The sequence below is a fragment of the Prionailurus viverrinus genome, chromosome B2 (assembly GCF_022837055.1).
Source record: "Prionailurus viverrinus isolate Anna chromosome B2, UM_Priviv_1.0, whole genome shotgun sequence".
Classification (NCBI taxonomy): domain Eukaryota; kingdom Metazoa; phylum Chordata; class Mammalia; order Carnivora; family Felidae; genus Prionailurus; species Prionailurus viverrinus.
The window spans coordinates 54,572,278-54,591,925 of record NC_062565.1 but is presented as its reverse complement, the minus strand read 5'-3'; the positions used below and the strand labels follow the sequence as shown (position 1 = coordinate 54,591,925).

Genomic DNA, 19,648 nt, shown 5'->3' with positions numbered 1-19,648 from the left:
GGCCCTTTGTAGCAACGTGGATGGAACTGGAGAGTGTGATGCTAAGTGAAATAAGCCATACAGAGAAGGACAGAGACCATGTGGTTTCACTCTTATGTGGCTCCTGAGAAACTTAACAGAAACCCATGGGGGAGGGGAAGGAAAAAAAAAAAGAGGTTTGGGAGAGAGCCAAAGCATAAGAGACTGTTAAAAACTGAGAACAAACTGAGGGTTGATGGGGGGTGGGAGGGAGGGGAGGGTGGGTGATAGGTATTGAGGAGGGCACCTTTTGGGATGAGCACTGGGTGTTGTATGGAAACCAATTTGACAATAAATTTCATATACAAAAAAAAAACAGCTAATATTATATACTTAACTCTAAAAACCTGTTGTTTTTTTATTTTAAGTAAACTCTAACCCGCAACATGGGGCTCAAACTCATGACTCTGCAATCAAGAGTCACAAGCTCTACTGACTAAGCCACACACCTGAAAGTGTGACTGTTTTAACCCTTAGACTAAGAACAGGGAAAGGATCTCTACTCTCACCACTCAAAGTTCTACATTATACACAAAGTTCTAGCCAGAGAAACAGGTGACAAAAAAACAAATAAAACACAGATTAGGGAAAAAATGAATAAAAGTGACCCTACTCACAAATTACATGACTGTCTTTATAGAAACTTAAAGGAATTAAAAAAAAAAAAATCCTGGAACTAATAAATCAGGTTAGCAAAGGCACAAGATACAAAAACAACAAACAACACTGAATTGTATTTCTATACCCTAACAATGTACAATTTGAAAGCAGGAAACAATATTTTTTTAAGTTTTATTTATTTAAGTAATCTCTATACCCAACATGGGGCTTGAACTCACTACCCTGAGATTAGGAGTCACATGCTCTTCCAACTGAGCCAGCCAGGCACCCTGAAACCAAAAATTTTTACGTGACATTCACAAGAGTTTCAAAAAAAATTAAATACTTTGGTATAAATCTAACAAAACACGTACAGGATCTATATGCTGAAAACTATAAAACACTAATGAAATAAACACCTAAATAAATGAGAAGATATGCCATATTCACAGAGTGGAAGATTCAACAAAGTAAAAATAGCACTTCTCCCCAAATTGACCTATGGTTTAATGCAATTCCAAAGTACCAGCAGGATTTTTTTTCTGTATTTGAGACAAGCTGATTCTACATTTATTTTTATTTTTTTTATTTTGAGAGAGAAAGTACAAGCAGGGGAGGCAGACAAAGAGGGAGAGAGAGGATCCCAAGCAAGTTCCACACTGACGGTGCAGAGCCTGATTCAAGGCTCAAACTCACAAAGCATGAAATCATGACCTGAACTGAGAGCAAGAGTTGGTCCCTTAACAGACTGAGCTACCCAGGTATTCCAAGACAAGCTGATCCTAAACATTATATGGAAAGGCAAATAAACTAGAATAGGTAACACAATTTTGAAAAAGAATAAAATTGGAGGAAATCATACTAGCCAATTAGAAGACACCAAAGAGCTATACTAATTAAGACAGCATGATACTGGCAAAGACAAAGATACATAAATCAATGGAACAGAGAGCCCAAAAATAGACCCACACAAATTCAGTCAATTGATTTTCAACAAAGGTGCAAAAACAATTCAATGGAAAAAAGACAATGTCTTCAGCAAATGGTGATGGAACAATTGGACATTCATATGTAAAAAAGCAAACATCTGCCTAAACCTCAAAATGGATCAAAGATGTAAAAGTAAAACTATAGGTGCTCTCTCAAAAATAATAAATAAACATTAAAATAATAATAATTTTTTTAAAAAAGGGACTCCTGGGTGGCTCAGTAGGTTAAGCATCCAACTTCAGCTCAGGTCATGATCTCCTGGTTTATGAGTTCAAGCCCCACATCAGGCTCTCTACTGTCAGCTCAGAGCCTGTTTCAGATCCTCTGTCTCCCTTTCTCTCTGCCCTTCCCCCACTCATGCTCTCTCTCCTTCTCTCTCTCAAAAATAACAAACATTTTTAAAAAATAAAATAAAAACAAAAATACAGGGGCACCTGCATGACTTAGTCAGTTGAGCATCAGACTCCTGATTTCAGCTTGGGTCATGATCTCACAGTTTGTGAGTTCCAGCCCTGAATCAGGCTAGCTGCTGTTAGTGCAGAGCCAAGCCTGCTTCAGATCTTCTGTCACCCTCTCTCCCTACCACTCCCCCTGCACTCTCACTCTCTATCTCAAAAATAAATAAAACGTTTTAAAAAATAAAATAAAACTATAAGGATGCCTGTCTGGCTCAGTTTGGTAGAACCTGTGACTCTTGATCTTGGCGTTGTGATTTTGAGCCCCATGTTCGGTGTAGAGATTACTTAAAAATAAAATCTGAAATAAAATAAAAATAAAACCATATTTTTTGGAAGAATTATTTTAGAAGGTGTAAATCTTGACCTGGTGTTAGGTAGAGTTCTTAAAAGGAAAAATTAATAAATGAGACTTCATAAAAACGAAAAACATTTGCCCTGGAAATGATGCTGTCAAAAGAACAAAAAGACATGCTACAAACTACAAGAAAGTATTTGCAAAGCACATATCTACCAAATAACTTGTTTCCAGAACATATAAAGAACCCTCAAAGCTCAACATAAGAGAAAAAACTCGGGGCGCCTGGGTGGCTCAGTCGGTTGGGCGTCCGACTTCAGCTCAGGTCATGATCTCGCGGTCCGTGAGTTCAAGCCCCGGGTCGGGCTCTGGGCTGATGGCTCAGAGCCTGGAGCCTGTTTCAGATTCTGTGTCTCCCTCTCTCTCTGCCCCTCCCCCGTTCATGCTGTGTTTCTCTCTGTCTCAAAAATAAATAAACATTAAAAAAAAAAATTAAAAAAAAAAAGAAAAAGAAAAAAAACTCAACATAAGAAAGCAAACAACCCATTTGAAAAATGGGCAATACCCTTGGCCAGATACTCATCAAAGATTATACATGCTAAATAAGCACATGAAAAGATATTCAACATCGTTAACCATTAGTTAAAGACACATCGACATCATGTGTTACCACACGTCTATTAGCATGGCTAATTTACATTTAAAATTTTAATTTACTTTTACATTTTACATTTACATTTAAAATTACTGAAAATACCAAGTGCTTAGGAGGATGTAGAACAACTGGTACTCTCACACATTGCTGGTAAGAATGCAAAATGATACAACCACTCTGGAAATCAGCATGACAGTTTCTTATAAAGTTAAACATATTTTATATGACCCTGCAACCCACTCTTAGCAATACCCTAAAATGAAAACTTATATTCACACAAAAACCTGTACATGAATGTTTATAAGCAGCTCCATTTATAATCACGAAAAACTGGAAACACTCCAAATGTCCTTCAGTGGGTGGATGTATAAACAACTGTGGCACATCTACCTAATGCAACACTACTTAGCAATAAAAAAAGAAAATTATTGATACATACAACAATTTGGAGGAATCTCAAAGACATTAAGCTGAGTGAAAAGAAGTCAGCATTAAAGGTTACATATTGTATGATTCCACTTATATGACATCTGGAAAGGACTGGTGATTGCCAGGGGTTAGGGGTAAGGGAAAAGATATAAAAGGACAGCATGAGTTTGGCAGAGGTGGGGCGGTGGTAAGAACTGTTCTATAATTCAGATTGTAGTGGTGTTTGCATTAATCTAAAATTCATAGAACCACAAATCCCCTAAAAAGTCACTTTTACCATTTAATTTTATGTTTGTTTATTTATTTATTGTGAGAGAGACAGAAAGAGAGAGAGAGAGCGCGAGTGAGCACGAACACACAGGTCGGGGAGGGAGAGAGAGGAGAGAACCCCAAGCAGGCTCCAAGCACAGCACAGAACCCAATGTCATGCTGGATCCCATGACCTTAGGATCATGACCTGAGTGGAAACGAAGAGTCAGAGGCTCAAGCAACTGACTCACCCAGGTGCCCTTTATCACATAATTTTAAAAACAAAATTTAAAGGGACACCTGGGTGGCTCAGTCAGTTAAGTCTTCAACCTTGGTTTGGCTCAGGTCATGATCTCAGGGTTGGTGGAATCCAGCCCCTGCATCAGGCTCTGAGCTGACATCACGGAGCCTGCTTGGGATTATCTCTCCCTCTCTTCTCTTTGCCTCTCCCCAGCTCATTCTCTCTCCCTCTCTCTCTCTCTCACTCTCTCTCTCTCTCTCTCTCTCAAAATAAATAATAAGTTTTTTTTTAATTTAAAGAAAGAAAGTGCAATCAGATTTTAACGCAGGCAGTCTGACTCTTGTGATTATCAGCTACTACTACTGTCTCGACTTAAGGCACTATATCAAAACAATTAAGTTCTTAGAAAATAAGCATAAATCTGGGTATGATAATTAAAAAGCTTACAGTAATGCTTTACATAAATACTCTTTTCCCCCAATTTAATTTTAAAGATTTACCCAACCAATGCAATCTAATAAACTAGAAAAGAAAAATATGAGCTAAGTCACTGATTAAAAGGGTTGTCTTTTTAATCTCAGCCAGTACTTAAGTACAGTACGATTATGTTTATAACAACACTGAAAAAACTTGTTAGGTTCAGTGAAATTACCCAGAAGACGTTAGGAGTTATATAAAACCTAAAGAAGTACCCGGCCCTTTTCAGACTCTGCTGACACTCCTGATAGTGAAGTTAATACTCTCACACACCCTCACGTTCTTACGTCTGGGAGCTGCTGAAGGCTCCTCGGTTCTCCGAGTTAAGAAATTCTGCGGCAGCCAGTGTCAATGAAATAGTGCAGTCTGGCTCATTCATATTCTAGCAGTCACTGAGTGAGAAACTAGGGAAGGGTGGGGCCGCGGGTAAGGAGGGGGCCCCTCCGCAAGGAGGAGGGGGGCCTAAAAGCCGGGGTAGAGCCTGGGACCTTCCTACCCATCACACCTCACCCGGCACTTAACGCCCCCTGCCGCTGTGTCTCCCGGCCGGGGTCGCCCCTTCCCCACCTGGGGACTGGGGAAAGACGAGAAGCTGAGTGCTCAGCCAGGCTGGAGGCCAGCGCCTCTCCCCCGCGCCGTCTCGCTCCTTCCCGCCCTAAGGGCAATTCCAAGGACCCACACCCTGGGAGCCCCGGCCGCGGGGCGGGGAGAACGGGTGCCGGGCAGGAGCTGCCGCCCACCTCCTCCAGCTGGAACTTGGGCACGGCGCTCCGAGGCGGGGGAGAGGGCGCTCAGGGGCCGGGGGATGGGAGCACGGGCCTGGAGGCCCCTGTCCCCGACACCCCTCTCCAGTCCCCGGAGTACGGCACATCCCGGGACCCCGGGGAGAAGCGGGTCCTTCCCCAGCAGAGCCGGGGGAGTCCTGAACCGCTGGAGAGGGCGAGTGAGAGCCGTGCGGCTGCCCGGAGTGCAGGCTGCTACTCACCGTCCCCGCTGGCCACGGACCCGCCGCCCGGCGCGACCGGCTCCTCCTGGTCGCGGCGCAACCGCTGCCGCCGCCGCCACCTCCTCCTCCTCCTCCTCCCAGCGCGCCAGCTCCCCCCGGCGGGGCCGCCCGGCTGGCTCGCGCCCTCTTTCACTCTCTTAAAAATGACTATGATTTTTTTAACGAACTTTATTGCCAGCCAGGGCTCAGAACGAGCGGCTCAGCACGAGCGACTCAGCAGCAACTCCGGCAAGGATGGTGGGGCGCGGGAGACTCGACTCCCCTCATCTGTGGACGCGCCGCTCTGCGGAGCATGCGCTGGGCTGGTTCTGCGCATGCTCCGCGCGGACCGGTGCCCCCCGCCCTGCTCCACCCGCGTTCTGGCTGGTTCTCGGGGAGGGCGGCTCTCCTGCGTTCCCGGCGGCTCTTCAGCGTTCCCGGTGCGTCTGGGGGAACCCGCTGTGCAGTGAGGACCGCAGCGGCGGGCGGGAGCTCCTAGATCGTGGACCCTAGTATAGCACTGACCGAGGAAGGTCCGCATAGGTTTCGCCTACTAAGTGATCAGACTTCCAGAGTACTCAAAGGACTTGCCCTGCCTTGGACACACACCTTTTTTTCTCCACCGGATGACATCCAAGTGGTAGAGTGAGCAAAAAATGTTGAGCAAAACTGAAAACGCACTCACAGTCCACCCGTTGCAGCTGGAGAAAGTAGAAGTCGGAGATGGTTAACAGTTGAGAGAACCAAACCAACAATTGAAAGTTCCCCCTGAAAGCAATCTAAACTGCTTCAGTTGTTTTTATATTTCAAAATACAATAGAATAGAGGGAATAAAGGAAAATACCAACTGTTGGCAAAATACTCCAAGGATGTAGAGTAACCGAATGCATCTACCCTGCTTCTGGAAAGTAAACTAGAACAACTCCTTTAAATAACAATTGGGCACTGTTTCCTAAAGAAGCTTACCCTATGACCCAGCAGTTCCACCTCTACTAATCCAGCCAAGAGAAATGAGTACTTACCTTGCACCAACACGGCAAAAGAATGTTCACAACTGCATTTGTGTTACTAGCCCCCAAATGGAAATAACCCCAAAGACCATAAACGATAGAATAAATTACCTAATTCACACAGTGTTCATGCAATGGAATACTGTGCAACAATGAGAAGAATAACCCACAACTACCGACACGAAATGGCTTAACGGCAGAAATGTAAATTTGAACAAAAAGTAAGGCACAAAAAGTACTTAATGGGTAAGACTTTTTCAGCACAAAAACAGGGAAAAAAAACCCTCTAAAATTTAGGATAATGGTTACTGTTGCAGGAAAGGGATAGTGACTGGGTGAGGGATTTCCAAGGTGTTAGTAAGGCTCTCTCTGTTGATCTTGGCACTAGTTACACATATGTGTTCATTTGTAAAAATTCACCAAACTGTACTCCTATGCACAGTTTTCTGTATGTGAATTATATTTCACAAGCAGTAGTTTTTAAAATTAAAAATTTTTAATTTCAAATGTTTTACCTATAATTGCAATATTGTTTTGTAAACATAGCGGTTATTTATAGGAAATTTAATGCCAAGTAGCCAATGGATTTATCTCTAGGATTTGGTTAGTAGTCCCTTAAACTTGAGTAATGTACTCACCCTCACCCCCTTTAAAAGAAAAGGAAAAGCTTCATTAAGAAATGGGCAAAGGACTTAAATAGACATGTCTTCAAAGAAGGTGTACAAATGACTAATAAGTATATGAAAAGAGACTCAATATCACTTATCATTAGTAAAATGCAAATCAAAACCGCAATGAGATACTACTTCACACCCATTAGAATGACTGTTATAGGGGCGCCCAGCTGGTTCAGTCCATTGAGGGTCTGACTCTTGATTTCAACTCAGGTCATGATCCCGGGGTCCTGGAATCAAGCCCAAAGTTGGGCTCTGTGCTGAGCACAGAGCCTGCTTAAGATTCTCTCCCTCTCTCCCTCTACCCCTCTCCCCCGCTCTCTCTTTAAAAAAAAAAATTAATTAAAAAAATTAAAGATAAATGGCTATTATAAAACAAAACAAAACAGAAAATAGCAAGTGTTGGCAAGGTTCGTGAGAAATTGCAACCTCTGTGCACTGCCAGCAGGAATGTAAAATGGTACAGCCATTATGGAAAACAATATGGCAGTCCCTCACAAAAATAAAAATAGAATTCCACTTCTGGGTATATACTCAAAAGAATTGAAAGCAAGGAATCAAACCAATATTTGTACAACCATGTCCATATCAACATTATTTACAGTAGCCAAAAAATGGTAGCAGCCCAAATGTGTATCAACAGATGAATTGATAAACAAAGTGTCATATAAATATGACAACTCAGCCTTAAAAAGGAAGGAAATTCTGATACATGGTATACCATGGATGAACCTTGAAGACATCGTGCTGAATAAAAGAAGCCAGTCACAACAGGACAAATACTGTATGATTCCACTTATAGAAGGTATCTAAAGTAGTCAAATTCATAGATACACAAAGTAGAATCATGGTTGACAGAGGGAGAGTGGAGGGGAGAATGGGGAGTTAGTATTTAATGGGTACAGTTTCCATTTTGCAAGGTGAAAAATGTTCTGGAGATGGATGGTGGTAATTAATGATTGGACAACATGAATGTGCTTAATGCCCCTGGACGCTACCCTTGAAAATGGTCAAAATGGTGGGGCACCTGCATGGCTCAGTCAGTCAAGCATCAGACTTTGACTCAGGTCATGATCTCATGGTTCGTGAGTTCAAGCTCTGCATCGGGTTCTGTGCTGACAGCTCAGAGCCTGGAGCCTGCTTCAGATTCTGTGTCTCCCCCTCTCTCTGCCCCTCCCCCACTCCCACTCTGTTTCTTTCTCTCAAAAATAAACATTAAAAAATTTTTTTAAATGGTCAAAATGGTAAATTTTGTGTTAAGTATATTTTACCACAATTTTTTAATTTTTTAAATGTTTATTTATTCTTGAGAGAGAGAGAGAGAGAGACAGGGAGGAGGGAGGGGCACAGAGAGGAGACACAAAATCCAAAGCAAGCTTCAGGCTCTGAGCTGTCAGCACAGAGCCTGATACAGGGCTCAAACTCACGAACTGTGAGATCATGACCTGAGCCGAAGTCAGATGCTTAACTGACTGAGCCACCCAGGCACCCCACCACAATTTTTTAAATGGGAAAAAAAAAAGAGAAAATTCTAGTGAGTATCAAAAAATAAATCTGAGGATTCAAATTTGAGAAAAACTTCTTGAAGGCCCTTTTCCATTTCCATGGGATTTTTGCACATTCTAATGCAATTATGTCTACCTTTTATTTGATTCAAGACTGTACCCAAGAAGTGGTAGCCTGGCCTTTTATTTATTTTTTAAAAATTTATTTATTTTTGAGAGAGAGAGAAAGAGTGTGCGCATGTGCATGCCAGTGGGGGAGGGGCAGAAAGAGGGAGACACAGAATCCAAAGCAGGCTCTAGGCCCTGAGCTGTCAGCACAGAGCTTGTTGCAGGTCTTGAACCCTAGACCTGCAAGATCATGACCCGAGCTGAAGTCTGACGCTTAACAGATTAAGCCACCCAGGCGCCCCAGATCTGGCCTTTTAAATCCTGCAGTTGTGCTGTAGCAAAAATGGCAATAGAATTAGTCTGAAGGCCTTTGAAAGAAATTTCACCTGCTGTATCTAGAAATGAGTTGTGCAAAATTATTTAGGGAAAATATTCTTTTTTTGAGAGAGACAGCACTCAAGAGGGGAATGGGGCAAAGGGGGAGAGAGAGAGAGAGAGAGAGAGAGAGAGAGAGAGAGAGAGAATCCCAAGCAGGCTCCAAACTCAGTGGAGAGTCTATCTCAGGGCTGGATCCCATGCCCTTGGGATCATGACCTGAGCCAAAATCAAGAGTCTCAACCCAACTGAGCCACCCAGGTGCTCCTAGGGAAAACATTATGAAAAGTGTTTTTTGTTGTTGTTTTGTTTTGTTTTAATTTTTAAGTGATTGCCATGCCCAATGTGGGGTTTGAACTCACAATACCAAGGTCAAGAGCGGCATGTTCTACTAACTGAGCCATCCAGGTGCCTCTGAAAAGTTATATATATATTTTTTCAACGTTTATTTATTTTTGGGACAGAGAGAGACAAAGCATGAACAGGGGAGGAGCAGAGAGAGAGGGAGACACAGAATCGGAAACAGGCTCCAGGCTCTGAGCCATCAGCACAGAGCCCGACACGGGGCTCGAACTCACGGACCGCGAGATCGTGACCTGGCTGAAATCAGACGCTTAACCGACTGCGCCACCCAGGCGCCCCTGAAAAGTTATATTTTTAAGTAATTTAGTGATTCTTCAAATCTAGTACCTTCACTGACCCAGCACAAAGTCCTTTGCTAGTTGTTTCACCATGTCTGACACTAACGTGCCAAATAGTTTTCAGGGATCATGAATTGTATATGGGTGAAAAGAAACACATTAAAGAAAAATGACTTACTCTTTTTTTTTTTTTTAATTTACATCCAAATTAGTTAGCATATAGTGCAACAATGATTTCAGGAGTAGATTCCTTAGTGCCCCTTACCCCTTTAGCCCATTCCCCCTCCCATAACCCCTCCAGTAACCCTCAGTTTGTTCTCCATATTTATGAGTCTCTTCTGTTTTGTCCCCCTCCCGCCTATATTATTTTTGTTTCCCTTTCCTATGTTCATCTGTTTTGTCTCTTAAAGTCCTCATATGAGTGAAGTCATATGATTTTTGTCTTTCTCTGTCTTGGCTTAGGCCAAGCCTAGGACTTGGCTATGGAACAGGAAAGAGGTAACATCAGGAATGACTCACAGGTTTCTTGAATGACCATCTGAGATTCTGGCACCTAATTCCAATGTGTGGGAGCCACCCCACCCCCACTCCCCCAGGACACCCACCCCCCCAGGACACTAGCTGGGTGTCCTACAATTCAACTCAATTTTGACATTTTCCGTCTGGAGATAGCAACAGGTTCCCCAGGTTAAGGGTTCAGTCCTACAAGACTGTGTTCATTCTCCACCACCAACCCCCTCCCCCCCCCCACACACACTTCAGATACCAGTCACAAGCCCAGGTTATCACCTGTGTTTCTGACCAATTCATTATAGATGGGAGGTTCCAATGATCTCTTCCGTGGGTTTGATTAATTTGCTAAAGCAGCTCAGAGAACTCAAGAGAAACGTTTTACTTTCTAGATTACCAGTGTATTATAAAAGAATATAACTCAGCAATAGCCAGATGGTAGAGATGCATAGGGAGAAGAATGGGGAAAGAACATGCAGCTTCATGCCCTCTGCAGATGTCCAGTCTCCCCACATCTCCGCTGTTCATCTACCCAAAAGCTCTCTGGCCCAGCCCTCATGGGTTTTTATGGAGGCTTCATTACGTGAGCATGATTGATTAAACCATTAGCCATTGGCGATTGAGTCAACTCCAGGCCCCCTCCCCTTGCAGAGGTGATGGTGGGAGGCAACTCTCTAATCACAAGGTTAGTTCTCCTGGCAACCATCCCCCTATCCTTAGGTGGTGTGCGAAATTCACCTTATTAACATAACAAGAGGCCTCTGTTGCTCCCAACCCTAGGAAATTCCAAGGGCTTTAGGAGCCCTATGCCTGGAAGAGGGACAAAGACTAAGCATATACTTCTTATTATAAATCACATGAACTTGCTGATAGTGATCACTATGCTACTAATTATAATCCCTAGCCAGGGTGAGTCAGGGAATAGTCAGTTCTTTCTAGATTTCCTTTTTTGGTTTGTCATCTTTTGTTCTTGTCTCAATGGGCTAGCTAGTCTGTACCATCGCATACACTTCTGGATTTAGGGTGCTCATCAATTGTTAGAACATAAAAAATAATCTTTGTTGAAGTGCCTGGGTGACTCAGTTGGCTAAGCATCTCTTTTCTTTTCTCTCTCTCTTTTTCTTAATGTGTATTCATTTTTGAAAGAGAGAGCTTGAGTGGGGGAGGGACAGAGAGAGAGGGGGCAGAGGATCCAAGGCAGGCTCTGCACTGAGAGCAGCAAGCCCAATGTGGGGCTTGAACTCACAAACTGTGAGATTACGACCTGAGCCAAAGTCAGATGCTTAACCAACTGAGCCACACAGGCTCCCCTAAGACTCTTACTCTTGATTTCAGGTCATGATCTCACAGTTCATGCAATTGAGCCCCCTGTATCAGGCTCTGTGCTGACAGGATGGAGCCTTTTGGGATTCTCTCCCCTTTTCTCTGCCCCTCCCCTGCTCTCATGTGCTCTCTCTCTCTCTCTCTCTCTCTCAAAATAAATAAATAAACATTAAAAAAATATATATTTGTTCTCCTTCACTGCCCAGGCCTTTCTCTTACATAAATTTGATTTTGTTGAAATAGTGTGCTGAGAGATGTCCTCTCTGAAATACTCTTTATTTCTCAATTGGGAGGCTTGGGATTACCTTTTAGATCCTTTTTTTAAAGTTTTATTTTTATTTAAGTAATCTCCCTATACAACATGGGGCTCAAACTCACAACCCTGAGATCAACAGTTGCACGATCCTCCAACTGAGCCGGCCACATGCCCCTAGATCCTTTTATACTCTCTGCTCCTCTTCATTTCATTTCTTAAAATTTATTTGATTTAGGGGCACCTGGGTGGCTCAGTTGGTCAAGTGTCTGACTTCGTGGTCAGGATCTCTTGATTTCAACTCAGGTCAGGATCTCACAGTTCATGGTTTGAGCCTCGCTTCAGGTCAGGCTTTGTGTGTCAGCTAGGAGCCTGGAGCCTGATTCAGATTCTGTATCTCTCTCTCTCTCTCTGCTATTCCCCTGCTCATGCTCTGTCTCTCTCACTCTCAAAAATCAATAAACATTAAAAGATAATTTTTTAAAAAGAAACATTTAAGATTTATTTGGAAAAAACTTTTTAGCTTTACTGAGATATAATGAGCATATAAGATTGTGTAAATTTAGGTGTACAATGTGTTGATTTGATATACTAACATATTGAAGAATGATTGCCACCATAGAGTCAACTAACATTCTATCATGTCACATGATTATCATTTCATTTCTCTTTTGCAGTAAGTACATTTTTTTAATATAATTTCTTTTTTTTAAGTTCATTAATTTTGAGAGAGAGAGAGAGAGAGAGCAGAGAGCGGCATAGAGAGAAGGAGAGAGAAAATCTCAAGCAGGCTCTGCCCTATCAGCAAAGAGCCCGACTCAGGGTTCAAACTCACAAACCATGAGACCATAACCTGAGCTGAAATCAAGAGTCGGACACTTAACCGACTGAGCCACCCATGCACCCTGTGGTAAAAACATTTAAGATACACTCTCTTAACAACTTTCAAATAAGTAATACAATATTATTGACTATAATTACCATGCAACACATTAGAGCTCCAAAACTTATTCATTGATAACTGAAAGTTTGTACCCTTTACCAACATTTCTCATTTCCCTCACATGCCTGTCCCTGGTAACCGCCATTCTACTCTGTTTCTGTGTGTTAGGCTTTTTCAGATTCCGCCATTCTACTCTGTTTCTGTGTGTTAGGCTTTTTCAGATTCCATGTGTAACTGATATCTTAAAGTATTTGTCTTTCTCTAAATGACTTATTTTGCTTAGCATAATGCCCTCATGGTCCACCCCTGTTGTTGAAAATGGCAAAATTTCCTTCTTTCTCATGGCTGAATACTATTGCATTATATGTATGTTTATATTGTCTTTATCCATTCATCCACTGACAAACACCTAGGCTGTTTCAATGTCTTGGCTCTTGTGAATAATACTGCCATGAATATGAAAGTAAATACATCTCTTCAAGATACTGTTTTCATTTCCTTTGGATTTATACCCATAAGTGGGACTGTTAAATCATATGGGACTGTTTTGGGGGAAACCTCCCTATTGTTTTCCATAGTGATTGCACCAATTTATTTTCCCATCAATAGTGCACAAGTCCACATCCTTGCTAACACTCGTTATTTCTTGGTTGTTGTTGTTGTTATTATTGTTGTTGTTTTGATGACAGTCATTCTAACAGGTGTGAGTTTTATAGTTTTAATTTGCATTTTCCTGATGATTAGTGATATTAAACATCTTTTCATGTATCTGTTGGCCATTTTTATGTCTTCTTTGGAAAAATACCAATTTGGTTCCTCTACCTTTTTTTTTAATTGGATTTTTTTTTTTTAAGATATCTCTATACCCAACATAGGGCCTGAATTCACAACCTCAAGATCAAGAGTCACATGCTCTACCAACTGAGCCAGTCAGAAGTCCCTGGACTTTCTTTTTTCTGTTGAGTTGTATGAATTCTTTATATAGTTTATATAGATATTAACTCCACATCAGATATATGGCTTGCAAATATTTTCTCCCATTCTGTAGGTTGCCTTTTCATTTTGTTGATTGTCTCTTTTACTCTGCAGAAGCTTTTTATTTTTTTAATTTTTTAAAATGTTTTATTTATTTTTGAGAGAGAGAGAGACAGAGTACAAGCCAGGGAGGGGCAGAGAGAGAGGGAGACAGAATCTGTGAAACAGGCTCCAGGCTCTGAGCTGTCAGCATAGAGCCTGACGTGGGACTCGAACTTGTGAACCGCAAGATCAAGACCTGAGCCGAAGTCGGAAGCTTAACCGACTGAGCCACCCAGGCGCCCCTGCAGAAGCTTTTTAAACGTTTTTGTGAGTGTTTATTTATTTACTTTGAAAGAGAGAGAGAGAGCTTGGGGGGGGGGGGGCGCAGAGAAAGAGAGTCCTAAGCAGTATCTGCAGTGTTCCTGCAGTGCCTGACATAGGTCTCCATCTCACAACTGTGCGATCATAATCTGAGCTGAAATCAAGAGCCGGTTGCTTAACCTACTGAGCCACCCAGCACCCCAGAAGCTTTTTAGTTTGATGTAGTCAGAGATTACTTTATTGTTTCTTGGTAAATGCTTGTTGTCTCAAAAACTCACCTTGAATTACAAATAATAATACACAAAACCAATAACAAATTAAGAAAAAGTACTATCAACATTTGACAGATAAATGGCTAGTTTCTTTAATGTAGAAAGGACTCATACATCAATATGCAAAAGACCATCAGCTGAATAGAAACATAGGCAAAGACGACACGTCGAATATGAAAAGAAATACAGGAAAGTGCATTAATATCATGCACAATTAAGGAAATGAAATTAAACAATGAGGATATAATTTTTCTTGTATCTAATTGACAAGGATTAACAGCATAACACTATTTAATGTGAGTAAAGCTGTGGGGGAAGAGATATGTAGTTATCCCGTTTTTCACAAATTCTCATTATGACACCTCGCTTGTACAGAAGACCTACATTAGTACATGTTTTCACAACCAAAAGAAGTCCAAAGAGGATTTTGGCTTTTACAAAAAAACAAAAACAAAAACAAAAAACAGAAGATAAAAATCGAAAATAGCACTGAGTGTTTGTTTTGCAGCGGACTGTTATGGTACAAGCAGTGGGCACCTGAGCAGCGAGAGAGGCCCTGCCTAACTCCTTGAGATCCACACCCAGCATCTCAGCATGACTGGCCACAGCTCTGAACTGTGCCTGTGAGCACCTATGCTCTGTGCTCTGTCTCCGTTTATTTTGTGCATCTACTGGCAAGATGTGTTCTAAGATATTGGAAAAACCTAAGAGAAGTTATTGCGGGGGGGTCTGGGAATGATGAAAAGTTTTTCCATGTAAATTAATGGTAATTGCTTCTTTGCTTTACACCAATTTGACTTAGAGTTTATTTATTTATTTATTTATTTATTTATTTATCTATTTTTAAGTAATCTCTACACCCAATGTGGGGCTTGAACTCATGACCCAGAGATCAAGAGTACCATGCTCTTTTGAGTGAGCAAGCCAGGTGCCCCTGCTTTATGCCATTTTGGCTAAAGCTTTCATAGGACGGCTCTACTTTTAGGAGTGGGGGAAGCCTGGTATGTTGTTGGAAGAGAAATGAAATCAATCCTTTCAGAGAGCAATTTGGCAAAATATATCAAAAGGGTAAACTTGTATTTATTTCCCTTTTGAAAAATTTCATTTACACTATATTCCATAAGGGTCCTTAATAATACAAGTACAGTGAACTCAATTATCTCATACTTTAAGGTCAAATGGATATAGAGTTTATGAACTGAGCAAAGTATTAAATGCTTTTCTCTCTATCCCAAGTTATAGTTGGTTCCTTCTAAACATACAGGCTTTGGGTGCCTGGGTGGCTCAGTCAGGTTAGGTGTCTGACTCTTAGTTTTGGCTCAGGTCATGATCTTATGGTTTGATGAATTCGAGCTCCACATCAGGCTCTGTGCTATTGGCTTGAGATTCACCTTTTATCCTACCCCTCCTCTGCTCACACTCTCTCAGTCTCTCTCAAAAATACATAAAATTAAAAAAAATAAACAGGTTAATTTGGGCATTATCAAGCCTTCAGAGATTCAGAAATTCTGCTATAAAAAAAATGATTGTCTTGAATTTCCTCCTAAAATATTTTTCCCTCACGGGACATAATTTAAATGTAGACAGAAAAAAAAAAAAACCCCAGAAAGAATGCAGGACAAAACAAGTGTTGCATTGATGATGAATTGGTGATAATTACAAAGACACCTCTGGGTGCTTTTAGGTTGCTTCAGGGCCTCATGGCAGGTCCAGATTCTACTCCTCAGATTTATATGTTTAAGAATCGTATTCTACCAGTTCACTCAAGGGATGATTAGGGAACGGGAAACCAATCATCTTCCAAGAAGCTTATTATATACATAAAGCAGAATGTTAGTCTCATAAGTAGGATATATACCAAGGATGATAACCAGACCTGAAGGTTTCTTCACAAAACATGATCTCTTGCTTAAAAAAGCAGAAGCCTCCATTTCATGCTTCCGTCTTTCTCATTTTTCTTCTTTTCTGAATTTTTTCTTTCTTGTGGGTATGTACATTTAGGAGACCAATTTGCAAGTCAGAAGGCTGCTGAGTAAGCACAAAACTAAAGCAAATAGAATTGGATGCTTTCTGAAAGAATTTCTAGCAAACTGAAGAGAAACAATGAATTGTTCTTACACATGTTACAGGAATTTCTTTCTAAAAATTTGGGCCATGAGTCAAGAATCAGAACACCCTTTCTTTTTTTCAAGTGAAGGAAAAATACAGGCTCAGATACACAGTTGACTCTTGAACTGCACGGATCCACAGGTCTACTTATACACATTTTTTTATACACAACAGTACAGTACTGTAAATGTATTTTCTCTTCTTTATGATTTTTTTTTGGAAGTGTATTTGAGAGAGAGTGTGAGCATGCGTGCATGTGTGCACAAGTGGGGGGTGGGGCAGAGAGAGGGAGAGAGAGAATGCCAAGCAGGCTCTGTGCTGTCAGCTCAAAGCTTAACATGGGGCTCAATCTCACAAACCATGAGATCATGACATGAGCCAAAATCAAGTGCTAGATGCCTGACTGACTGAGCCACCCAGGGACCCCGAAGTATTTCAGCACTTTGAAGACAGCTTTTGGGACAGTAGTCTGCTGTCTTCCGTGTCGGCATCATTGAAATAAACTCTTTCTTGTTTCATTGCCTCTCATCCCTCTGCCTTTGGATTTTCAGCTGCGAGTGGCCGATCCTGGTCTGTTTGGAGCCCCTGGAGCCAGGTGCTCTTGCACCCCAGCACCCCAGTTACTCCATGTTGTACAAGGGTCGGCTGCAGTGAAACAAAAAACCGGGCCAAATGATTTCCTTTTATCTGCCCCCAAATGATAGCACACATGCTGCTTTTTAAAAATAAAGTAAAGCACTACCAAAAAGAGGGTGAATACATTTCTTCACTGTGGAAGGAAGTTATGTGGTTGTTTCAAAAGTTGGCAGTGTGTTCCATGATAGGGAGTTATATGCAAAACGACTCCAAAAGCAAAAGGAGCCACAAGACTGAAGAAAAAAGTGGACAAATCCAGCTTGAGAGAAATGGTCTGTTAAGGGGAAGTAGGGACAGAAGCTGTGTCTTTGGTGTCAGGAAGGCAGTAAGATGAGTAGATCGCTGCAACCTCAGCTCCCGTTAGACTTCTTTTTATAGACTAGAGGCTGGGGAGTATAAATCGGGGACTACCAGGATGACCAGCTCTGAGGAGAATGTTCCGGAATAGGTGTCTTATTTCTAGAGCAGATCAAGGACATTTTGCCCTGAGGGTGTACTTAAGGGCGTGGTTAACAAAAGGAAAGAAAGTGGTGGTGGTAGTGGGATTGCTGTACCCCAAAAGGCTTCTGGTCACAGAATGCAATGCTTAGAAAGAACTCTCAATGATGTATTTCACAGTGCCTGTGACTTTTAAGGACTGGGATATTTTCTGAAGACCTTAGAATGAGCAAATATCCTCAGCACCTAGTGTCTACCTTAAAGTGACTTTAACATAAAATGTTAATTGTTAGCATCCTTTTCCAAACCTTTTAAATAGTTGCTGAAGCACTCCCATTACTCTATCGTTAGGGCATCTGTTTCTCTGAAAACAAAATGACTGGTGAGGTGGAAATTTGTCCCACACTGCAGTCATTTAATTAAAAGGTAGATTTATTCAGTTTTAACTGTTACAAATATCATGTATGCCATTATAACTCTTTACGTTTTCACCCTAAAATACATAAGCCTACTATATAAGTGACTTTATTTGCTAGTAGAAAGTATTTAAAACCACAGTGGACTCTGAAATGTCCAGTCGCCTAACTCCTAGGTAACTATGCTATTTGGCTGTAATAGCTTTTATTACAGGGTGCTCATTTTCTTCTCTCTCTTGAAATATCTATGTTAGGATGTTGGTAAATGTCCCTTAAAAATAAAAACATTAGGGGTGCCTGGGCGGCTCAGGTGATTGAGTATCTGACTCATTTTGGCTCAGGACGTGAGACTGATCCCTGCCTCTGGTTCTGAGCTGGGTGTGGAGCCTGCTTAAGATTCTCTCTCTCCCTCTTCCTCTGCCCCTCTCCCCACTCATGTCCCCCTCCTCTAAACAAACAAACAACCCTTTGGATTAAAAGGAAAACTGAACCCCTTATGTACTTTTGTTACTATTAAATAATGCTTTTGTAAATTGGAATGGAAAACCACCTGTATGTATTGCTATTGGGTTGGAGTTAAAGTTAAGCCCTTGTTTAATTTAAAATATACTACTTAGGGGCGCCTGGGTGGCTCAGTCGGTTAAGCGGCCGGTTTCGGCTCAGGTCATGATCTCGTGGTCTGTGAGTTCGAGCCCCTCGTCAGGCTCTGTGCTGACAGCTCAGAGCCTGGAGCCTGTTTCAGATTCTGTGTCTCCCTCTCTCTGATCCTCCCCTGTTCATGCTCTGTCTCTCCCTGTCTCAAAAATAAATAAATGTTAAAAAAAAAATAAAAAAATAAAATATACTACTTAATAAAAATTTCATGAAAGATAAATCCAATAATCAAAAAATAAATGAATTTCAAAACTAAAATTTTGTGTAACGTGCATCAACAGTGTGGAACAAAGCAGTAAAAGATATAATGTAATTTTTTTATTAAAAATATTTTTAAATGTTTATTATTTTTGAGAGACAGAAAGAGACAGAGCACAAGCAGGGGAGCGGCAGAGAGAGAGGGAGACACAGAATCCGAAGCAGGCTCCAGGCTCTGAGCTGTCAGCACAGAGCGTGACATGGGGCTTGAACTCACGAGCCCTGAGATCATGACCTGAGCTGAAGTTGGACACTTAACTGACTGAGCCACCCAGGTGCTCCTATAATGTAACTTCTTTAAAATTTGGAACAACTTGGGGCACCTGGGTGGCTCAGGAGGTTAAACTTCTGACTTCACTCCAGATCATGATATTGAGGTCAGTGGGTTCGAGCCCTGTGTTGGGCTCTGTGCTGACAGCTCAGAGCCTGGAGGCTGCTTTGGATTCTGTGTCTCTCTCTTTCTCCCCACCCTCCACTCATGCTCTGTCTCTCTCTCTCTCTCTCTCTCTCTCAAAAATAAACATTAGAGGGGCGCCTGGGTGGCTCAGTTGGTTAAGCGGCCGACTTCGGCTCGGGTCATGATCTCACGGCCAGTGAGTTCGAGCTCCACGTCGGGCTCTGTGCTGAGAGCTCAAGCCTGGAGCCTGTTTCAGATTCTGTGTCTCCCTCTCTCTGACCCTCCCCCGTTCATGCTCTCTCTCTGTCTCAAAAATAAATAAACGTTAAAAAAATTAAAAAAAAATAAACATTTTAAAAAAAATAAAATTCTGAACTTAAAAATTTTCATA

At 41.6% G+C, this 19,648-nt stretch overlaps 1 protein-coding gene and 1 non-coding gene across 4 annotated transcripts in view; both read right to left on the bottom strand.

The window, feature by feature from the left end:
* The window catches only part of RAB23 (RAB23, member RAS oncogene family), a 36,060-nt gene extending 30,376 nt beyond the window's left edge, over nt 1-5,684 (bottom strand). For all 3 annotated transcript variants that reach the window (XM_047860720.1, XM_047860722.1, XM_047860721.1), the window contains exon 1: nt 5,398-5,684. The gene's annotated coding sequence lies outside the window, so the exon portion shown is untranslated. The remainder of the gene's footprint in view (nt 1-5,397) is intronic.
* On the bottom strand, nt 833-905 carry TRNAR-CCU (transfer RNA arginine (anticodon CCU)). The gene has a single exon. It is a non-coding gene; the product is annotated as a tRNA-Arg (tRNA).
* Nucleotides 5,685-19,648: the final 13,964 nt, after the last annotated feature.